Source organism: Vipera ursinii (genome assembly GCF_947247035.1).
Source record: "Vipera ursinii genome assembly, contig: scaffold_185, whole genome shotgun sequence".
NCBI lineage: Eukaryota > Metazoa > Chordata > Lepidosauria > Squamata > Viperidae > Vipera > Vipera ursinii.
In genome coordinates, this window is record NW_028148244.1 from 39,288 (window position 1) to 47,975 (window position 8,688).

Here is an 8,688-nt window from a genome sequence, read left to right on the forward strand (position 1 = left end):
GTGTCAACTGTCCCAACTTGGTTAGTTAGAAAAGAAAGACTCTCAAATCCATTGTTGATGAAAGTACACTTTACTAAAGCCAAGTGGTTACAGAAGGAGCAAAGCCGGATCTGTGATTTTTGCGCCCAAAGCATATGGTTAATTATTTCCCTTGTTCCCATCTTCCCCACTGGTTATCTTTGAGTATCCAATTGTTGTTGTTGTTAGTTGCTGCAGTGTATGCCTCCCAGCATACACAAAGGACAGCACAGCAGGAGGTTGATGGTGCAGATCAGCAGAGGGGCTGGACAGCTCCAGGCGATGACTGCTCACTCAGGATAAGCCTAATGACTTAAGCTGTTGACAGCCCCAGGCATGGTCAGCCTGGTGGGAAGCCAGGATCTACACCCATTGTCACCTGCACTGGCAGGAAGCCCAGGTTTGAACTGATTGGATGCCATCCACCTGGGCAGGTAGAAATAGACGCCAGGCTTCCCTGTTTCCCCAGTTCATTCTGTTCAGAATAAACTCATCTTTACCCCAGCTCTGTGTCCGTCTCTATGTGAAGCACGCGACTTTACAGTTGCAAAGTCGTGTCCAACCCATCGCAACCCCATGAACCACGTTCCTCCAGGCCTTCCTGTCCTCTACCATCTTCTGGAGTCCCTTTAAGCTCACGCCTCCTGCTTCAGGGACTCCATCCAGCCACCACATTCTCTGTCGTCCCCTTCTTCTCTTGCCCTCAACCTTTCCCAGCATTAGGCTCTTCTCCAGTGAGTCCTTCCTTCTCATTAGGTGGCCAAAGTATTTGAGTTTTAGCTTCAGGATCTGGCCTTCTAAAGAGCAGTCAGGGTTGATCTCCTCTAGGACTGACCGGTTTGATCGCCTTGCAGTCCAAGGGACTCGCAGGAGTCTTCTCCAGCACCAGAGTTCAAAGGCCTCCATTCTTTGGCGCTCAGCCTTTCTTATGGTCCCGCTTTCACAGCCATACATTGCAACTGGGAAGACCATAGCCTTGACTATACGCACTTTTGTTGACAGGGTGATGTCCTTGCTTTTTAGTGTGCTGTCTAGATTTGCCATGGCTTTCCTCCCCAGGAGCAAGCGTCTTTTAATTTCTTGGCTGCAGTCCCCATCTGCAGTGATCTTGGAGCCCAGGAAAATAAAATCTGTCACTACCTCCATTTCTTCCAGTATCCAATTAAATTCTAACAAACTCTTTCTGCATTCCATAGTGTCACCTTGGGACAGCCAGCGGCTCTCACTGGATGGATAGGTACTTTCAATTCCTCTCAGGCTAAGAGACAAACACACACACACACACACACACACAGACTTATTCCACCCCACAGTCCCTCTCTCCTTTGAGTATGGCAGACTGGCGGCAAGCAAAGCATGGCGCATCAAGACGCAGTCCTGACACTTTGATTTTAGACAAGGGAGGAAGAACCGTTGCCGAGGCGAGTGGTTTCTTTGAAAAGCTTGCCCTGTTTTGTGCAACAAGCCTTCTTCTGATGTTGCTAAAATAAATTTCAAATTTTCCATCCAGTTAACCGGGGACTGCCTTGGAACAAAAGTCATCTCCACCAGGAACGCCAAAATAAACTTTCTATCTCAGAAGAATTTGGGGCATGAACACTGATCTCATTTATGGTCTCTTCCTGAAGTTGCCTCCGTAGGTAGGTCTAGATGCCCTCCCTGAAAACTGGTGTCCCCTGTTTACGTTCCACATCAAAGCAAAATCTTCTTTTAAGGTTCGGCTCAGTGGGGTAAGTGGGCAGTCCATGCAGCAACATTGAAGTGGTTTGTGGTTGTTTTTATGATGTGGTGTTGTTGTTTTTCTGTTTCCCAGTTTAATCAGTGCTTCTGGTATTTCCTGATGGTCCCCCATCCCAGGATTAACTAGGTTTATCTCACTTAATTTCTGAGCCCAGAAAAAAATCAGCACATTGCAGCAGGTTGGGCTAGACAATCCTTGAGGATCCTTTCAACTACGATTCTAGGTCAGGGGTCTTCAAATTTGGCCCTTTTATGACTTGTGAACTTCAACTCCCAGAATTCCTCAGCCAGGCATGCTGGGAGTTGAAGTCCACAAGTTATAAAAGGGCCAAGTTTGAAGACCCCTGTTCTAGGTCATAGCTGGCTGGGGAATTCTGGGAGCTGAAGTCCACAAATCTTAAAGTTGCCAAGGTTGGGCACCCCAACATACACATGCAAAAACACAACACACATGCACATGGACCCACAAGCACACCATCCCCCTAAAGCTACCACCAAGCAGAGACAAAATCCTTTGCCGCCCCCCCCCCCGCCCCCTTGAAAACCTGCCAGTTAAATTAGCACACATTTGCCCTCCAGGCCCACAAACCTGCCTTGCAAGCGAGGAATGGGGACAGGGGGGAGTGGGGCCAAAAGAATGTGGGGGGAGGGGACGGCAAGCCCCGGACGATGGACTACCCAATTACAGAATAAAGAAGTTGGAAGGGACCTTGAAGGTCTTCTAGTCCAACCCGCTGCTCCTGCAGGAGGTTGTCGCCATCTCGTCCAAGACATGTCACCGTGTGCGCACCAGGTTGGACCTCAGGGGAAGAGGTGCATTGCAAGAGGAGAGGAGGAGGAGAAGGAACATTTTAAAGGAAAAGGAAGGGAAGGAGGAGGAGGAGGAGGAAGATTAAAGGAGAAGGAAGGGAAAGAGAGGAGGACAGAAGGATATAAGGAGGAGGAGGAGGAGAAGGAAGAGGAGGAATAATAATAATAATAATAATAGTAATAATAATAATAATAATAATAATAATAATAATGTTGGAAGGGGCCTTGGAGGTCATCTAGTCCAACCCCCTGCTAAGGCAGGAAACCCTATCATTTCAGACAAATGGCTGTCCAGTCTCTTCTTAAAAACTTCCAGTGTTGGAGCAGTCACCGCTTCTGGAGGCAGGTTGTTCCACTGGTTAGTTGTTCTAACAGTCAGGAAGTTTCTCCTTAGTTCCAGGTTGCTTCTCTCCTTGACTAGTTTCCATCCGTTGCTTCTTGTCCTGCCTTTGGGCACTTTGGAGAATAGCTTGACTCCCTCTTCTTTGGGGCAGCCCCTGAGATACTGGAACACAGCTATCATGTCACTCCTCGTCCTTCTCTTCATTAAACTAGACCACAGGTCTGCAACCCGCGGCTCCGGAGCCGCATGCGGCTCTTTCAGCCGTCTCCTGCGGCTCCCAGTCCTCTGCCATGTGCAGTCCAAAAAAATAAAAATAAAATAAGTGGGACTAAAAAAAGTTCAACCAATCAATTCAAATATGCAGGGTAGGTGCATATCTCGCCTTGGCTCCACTCTTCAGTCAAACCCTGTTCTGCACATGCGCGCATGTACGCGCATGTGCACACATTTTTTTGCAGCTCCCAGTTTTTCCTTTTCTGAGGGAACCGGTTCCGAGTGGCTCTTTCACTGTTTCAGGTTGCTGACCCCTGAACTAGACATACCCAATTCCAGCAACTGTTCCTTGTATGTTTTATCCTCCAGTCCCCTAATCATCTTTGTTGCTCTTCTCTGCACTCTTTCCAGAGTCTCAACATCTTTTTTACATCGTGGTGACCAAAACTGGATGCAGCATTCCAAGTGTGGCCTTACCAAGGCCTTGTTAAGTGGTATTAACACTTCATGTGATCTTGATTCTATCCCTCTGTGAATGCAGCCTAGCACTGTTTTGGCTTTTTTGGCAGCTGCAGCACATGGCTGGCTCATATGTAAGTGATTGTCCACTAGGACTCCGAGATCCCTCTCAAAGTTGCTACTATTGAGCAAGGTACCTGTGCATTTGGTTTTTCTTGACTAAGTGTAGAACCTTACTTTTTTCACCACTGAATTTCATTTTGTTAGATAGTGCCCAGTGTTCAAGTCTGTCCAGATCCTCCTGTATCTTAAGCCTGTCTTCTGGAGTGTTGGCTATTCCTGCCAGCTTGGTGTCATCTGCAAATTTGATGAGTTCCCCATCTATCCCCTCATCCAAATCGTTGATGAAGATGTTGAAGAGCACTGGGCCCAGAACAGAGCCCTGGGGCACCCCACTACACACTTCCTTCCATGTAGATGCGGTTCCATTGAGGACCACACGCTGAGTACGGCCGGTCAGCCAGCTACGAATCCATCTGGTGGTGATGCTATCTAACCCACATTTTTCTATCTTATCAAGTAGTAGGTTGTGATCTACTTTATCAAATGCCTTACTGAAGTCCAAGTAAATTATATCCACAGCATTCCTCTGGTCCACTAATTATGTCTCTTGGTCAAAGAATGCAATAAGGTTTGTCTGGCACGATCTGTTTTTGACAAACCCATGTTGGCTTTTAGTAATGATTTTGTTTGCCTCTAGGTGCTCGCTGATTCCTTGTTTGATTATCTTTTCCAGAATCTTCCCAGGTGTTGAGGCTGATAGGTCTGTAATTTCCTGGATCCATTTTTTCCCCCTTTTTTGAAGATGGCAACTATATCAACTCTTTTCCAGTCCTCCGGTAGTTCCCTAGTGCTCTGGGATCTTTGAAAAATATAGTTCAGTGGTTCTGAGATCACGTCTGCCGGTTCCTTGAGAACTTTGGGGTGTAATCCATCTGGTCCTGGTGATTTGAACTCGTTTAGGCTGGACAGGTGCTCACTTACCATTTTCTTGCCTATCTTAACGTGTTTCTGTTTTTTATGGCACTGTTTTTGATAGGTTGGACTGTTTTTTCCCCTTTGTGTAAAGACAGATGCAAAAAACGAGTTAAATAGTTCTGCTTTCTCCCTGTTGCTTGTCACCTTCTTGCCACTTTCCCCCATTAATGGACCAATCATTTCCTTCACTTTTTTCTTGTTTTTTACATGTTGAAAGAAGCTCTTTGTTTGTTATTTTTGACATTGGTCGCAAGCCTTAGTTCATTTTGAGCCTTAGCTTTCCTCACTTCATCTTTGCAGGCACGGGCTATTTGCTGATATTCTGACTTAGTTATGTGCCCCTCTTTCCACTTCTTATACTTGTCCTTTTTATCTTTCAGTTTATCAGAGAGTTCTTTATGCAGCCAGGCTGGTTTCTTTTGAGAGCTGTTATTTTTCTTCTTCGTTGGTATTGTACTAGACTGGGCCTTTATTATCTCACTTTTCAAAATTTCCCAAGCTTCTTGAGTTGTTTTCCCCTTTAGGATTCTCATCCATGGAATTCTTCCCATGGTCTCTCTAAGTTTATTGAAATTAGCTCTCTTAAAGTCCAAGACTCTAGTTTGGCTGTGTTCTATGGCTTGTGCCTCCAGAATGTTGAATTCCAATATTGCATGGTCACTTTCCCCCAAGGTTAAAGGAGAAGAAGAAGAAGAAGAAGAAGAAGAAGAAGAAGAAGAAGAAGAAGAAGAAGAAGAAGAAGAAGAAGAAGAAGAAGAAGAAGAAGAAGAAGATTACCACGATGTAAAAAAGATGTTGAGACTCCAGAAAGAGTACAGAGAAGAACAACAAAGATGATTGGGGGATTGGAGGCTAAAACATATAGGGAACGGTTGCTGGAATTGGGTATGTGTAGTTTAACGAAGAGAAGGACGAGGGGGGACATGATAGCAGTCTTCCAGTATCTCAGGGGCTGCCCCAAAGAAGAGGGAGTCAAGCTATTCTCCAAAGCACCTGAAAGCAGGACAAGAAGCAACGGATGGAAACTCGTCAAGGAGAGAAGCAACCTAGAACTAAGGAGAAACTTCCTGACAGTTAGAACAATAAATCGGTGGAACAACCTGCCTCTAGAAGCGGTGAATGCTCCAACACGGGAAGTTTTTAAGAAGAGACTGGACAGCCCCTTGCCTGAAATGGCATAGGGTTTCCTGCCTGAGCAGGGGGTTGGACTAGATGACCTCCAAGGTCCCTTCCAACTTTACTATTGTGATTCCGATTATGATTCAAGGAGAAGGAAGGGAAAGGGAGGAGGGGGAGGAGGAAGAGGACTACGACACCGCCTTGGGGGGGGCCTGTCTGCTCCCCGGGCCCCATCCTGCTTGATCATCCAACCGGAGATTTACAACCAGCCCCCCACCCCCTCGCTTCCTCCCCCCCACCAGCTTACGAAGCAAGGAGAAGTTCACACCAAACACCACTGAGAACCGAAGTTTGAGGCCGTTTCCTCCTTTTGAGGACCCCTCCAGCGCAGAGTTGCGCATTTCCCCCCCCCCGCCGCCCGGCCGCTTCTCCTGCCTTGTCCCCGCCTGCCTGGGGACCCTTCCCGGTCTGCGCCCCCTCCCCGGGGGTGGGAACTACCTTGCGGGGTGGCCTTTGAACGCCGCTGCCGGGTGGGAATGCCCAAATTGTGGAGGTTCAGCAGCAGTCCAGATCCTGACGCTGAGAAGGCTGTCAATTGCAGGAAAGGCGAATTGCAAAACTTTCCGGATGCGGTTGCGTAAAATCGTCCGCCCAATCGAAAGAGGGAAGGAGAAGGAGAAGGATGGAAGGGAGGAGGAGGAGGAGGAGGAGGAGGAGGGGAAGGAGAAGGTGCAGAAGGAGGAGTGGTGGTGGAAAGAAGGATGGAAGGAAGGAGAAGGGGAAGGAGGAGAAGTGGTGGAAAGAAGGATGGAAGGAAGGAGGAGGAGTGGTGGAAAGAAGGATGGAAGGAAGGAGAAGGGGAAGGAGGAGAAGTGGTAGAAAGAAGGATGGAAGGAAGGAGAAGGAGTGGTGGAGAAGGATGAAAGGGGAAGGAGAAGGAGAAGGAGGAGAAGTGGTGGAAAGAAGGATGGAAGGAAGGAGAAGGGGAAGGAGGAGAAGTGGTGGAAAGAAGGATGGAAGGAAGGAGGAGGAGTGGTGGAAAGAAGGATGGAAGGAAGGAGAAGGGGAAGGAGGAGAAGTGGTAGAAAGAAGGATGGAAGGAAGGAGAAGGAGTGGTGGAGAAGGATGAAAGGGGAAGGAGAAGGAGAAGGAGGAGAAGTGGTGGAAAGAAGGATGGAAGGAAGGAGAAGGGGAAGGAGGAGTGGTGGTGGAAAGAAGGATGGAAGGAAGGAGAAGGGGAAGGAGGAGGAGTGGTGGAAAGAAGGATGGAAGGAAGGAGAAGGAGTGGTGGAGAAGGATGACAGGAAGGAGAAGGGGAAGGAGGAGGAGTGGTGGAAAGAAGGATGGAAGGAAGGAGAAGGAGTGGTGGAGAAGGATGGAAGGAAGGAGAAGGGGAAGGAGGAGGAGTGGTGGAAAGAAGGATGGAAGGAAGGAGAAGGAGTGGTGGAGAAGGATGACAGGAAGGAGAAGGGGAAGGAGGAGGAGTGGTGGAAAGAAGGATGGAAGGAAGGAGAAGGAGTGGTGGAGAAGGATGAAAGGGGAAGGAGAAGGGGAAGGAGGAGGAGTGGTGGAAAGAAGGATGGAAGGAAGGAGAAGGGGAAGGAGGAGGAGTGGTGGAAAGAAGGATGGAAGGAAGGAGAAGGGGAAGGAGGAGTGGTGGTGGAAAGAAGGATGGAAGGAAGGAGAAGGGGAAGGAGGAGGAGTGGTGGAAAGAAGGATGGAAGGAAGGAGAAGGAGTGGTGGAGAAGGATGACAGGAAGGAGAAGGGGAAGGAGGAGGAGTGGTGGAAAGAAGGATGGAAGGAAGGAGAAGGGGAAGGAGGAGTGGTGGTGGAAAGAAGGATGGAAGGAAGGAGAAGGAGTAGTGGAGAAGGATGAAGGGAAGGAGAAGGGGAAGGAGGAGGAGTGGTGGAAAGAAGGATGGAAGGAAGGAGAAGGGGAAGGAGGAGTGGTGGTGGAAAGAAGGATGGAAGGAAGGAGAAGGAGTAGTGGAGAAGGATGAAAGGGGAAGGAGAAGGGGAAGGAGGAGGAGTGGTGGAAAGAAGGATGGAAGGAAGGAGAAGGGGAAGGAGGAGTGGTGGTGGAAAGAAGGATGGAAGGAAGGAGTGGTGGAGAAGGATGAAAGGGGAAGGAGAAGGGGAAGGAGGAGGAGTGGTGGAAAGAAGGATGGAAGGAAGGAGAAGGAGTAGTGGAGAAGGATGAAGGGAAGGAGAAGGGGAAGGAGGAGGAGTGGTGGAAAGAAGGATGGAAGGAAGGAGAAGGAGTAGTGGAGAAGGATGAAGGGAAGGAGAAGGGGAAGGAGGAGGAGTGGTGGAAAGAAGGATGGAAGGAAGGAGAAGGGGAAGGAGGAGGAGTGGTGGAAAGAAGGATGGAAGGAAGGAGAAGGAGTGGTGGAGAAGGATGAAAGGGGAAGGAGAAGGAGAAGGAGGAGTGGTGGTGGAAAGAAGGATGGAAGGAAGGAGAAGGAGTGGTGGAGAAGGATGAAAGGGGAAGGAGAAGGAGAAGGAGGAGTGGTGGTGGAAAGAAGGATGGAAGGAAGGAGAAGGAGTGGTGGAGAAGGATGAAGGAAGGAGAAGGGGAAGGAGGAGGAGTGGTGGAAAGAAGGATGGAAGGAAGGAGAAGGGGAAGGAGGAGTGGTGGTGGAAAGAAGGATGGAAGGAAGGAGAAGGAGTAGTGGAGAAGGATGAAGGGGAAGGAGAAGGGGAAGGAGGAGGAGTGGTGGAAAGAAGGATGGAAGGAAGGAGAAGGGGAAGTGAGGAGTGGTGGTGGAAAGAAGGATGGAAGGAAGGAGTGGTGGAGAAGGATGAAAGGGGAAGGAGAAGGGGAAGGAGGAGGAGTGGTGGAAAGAAGGATGGAAGGAAGGAGAAGGAGTAGTGGAGAAGGATGAAGGGAAGGAGAAGGGGAAGGAGGAGGAGTGGTGGAAAGAAGGATGGAAGGAAGGAGAAGGAG

At 48.8% G+C, this 8,688-nt stretch overlaps 1 protein-coding gene across 2 annotated transcripts in view; it reads right to left on the minus strand.

Moving 5' to 3' along the window:
* LOC310650659 (guanine nucleotide-binding protein subunit alpha-15-like) overlaps positions 1-6,302 on the minus strand; it is a 36,644-nt gene extending 30,342 nt beyond the window's left edge. For both annotated transcript variants that reach the window (XM_083380240.1, XM_083380241.1), the window contains exon 1: positions 6,239-6,302. The gene's annotated coding sequence lies outside the window, so the exon portion shown is untranslated. The remainder of the gene's footprint in view (positions 1-6,238) is intronic.
* Positions 6,303-8,688: the final 2,386 nt, after the last annotated feature.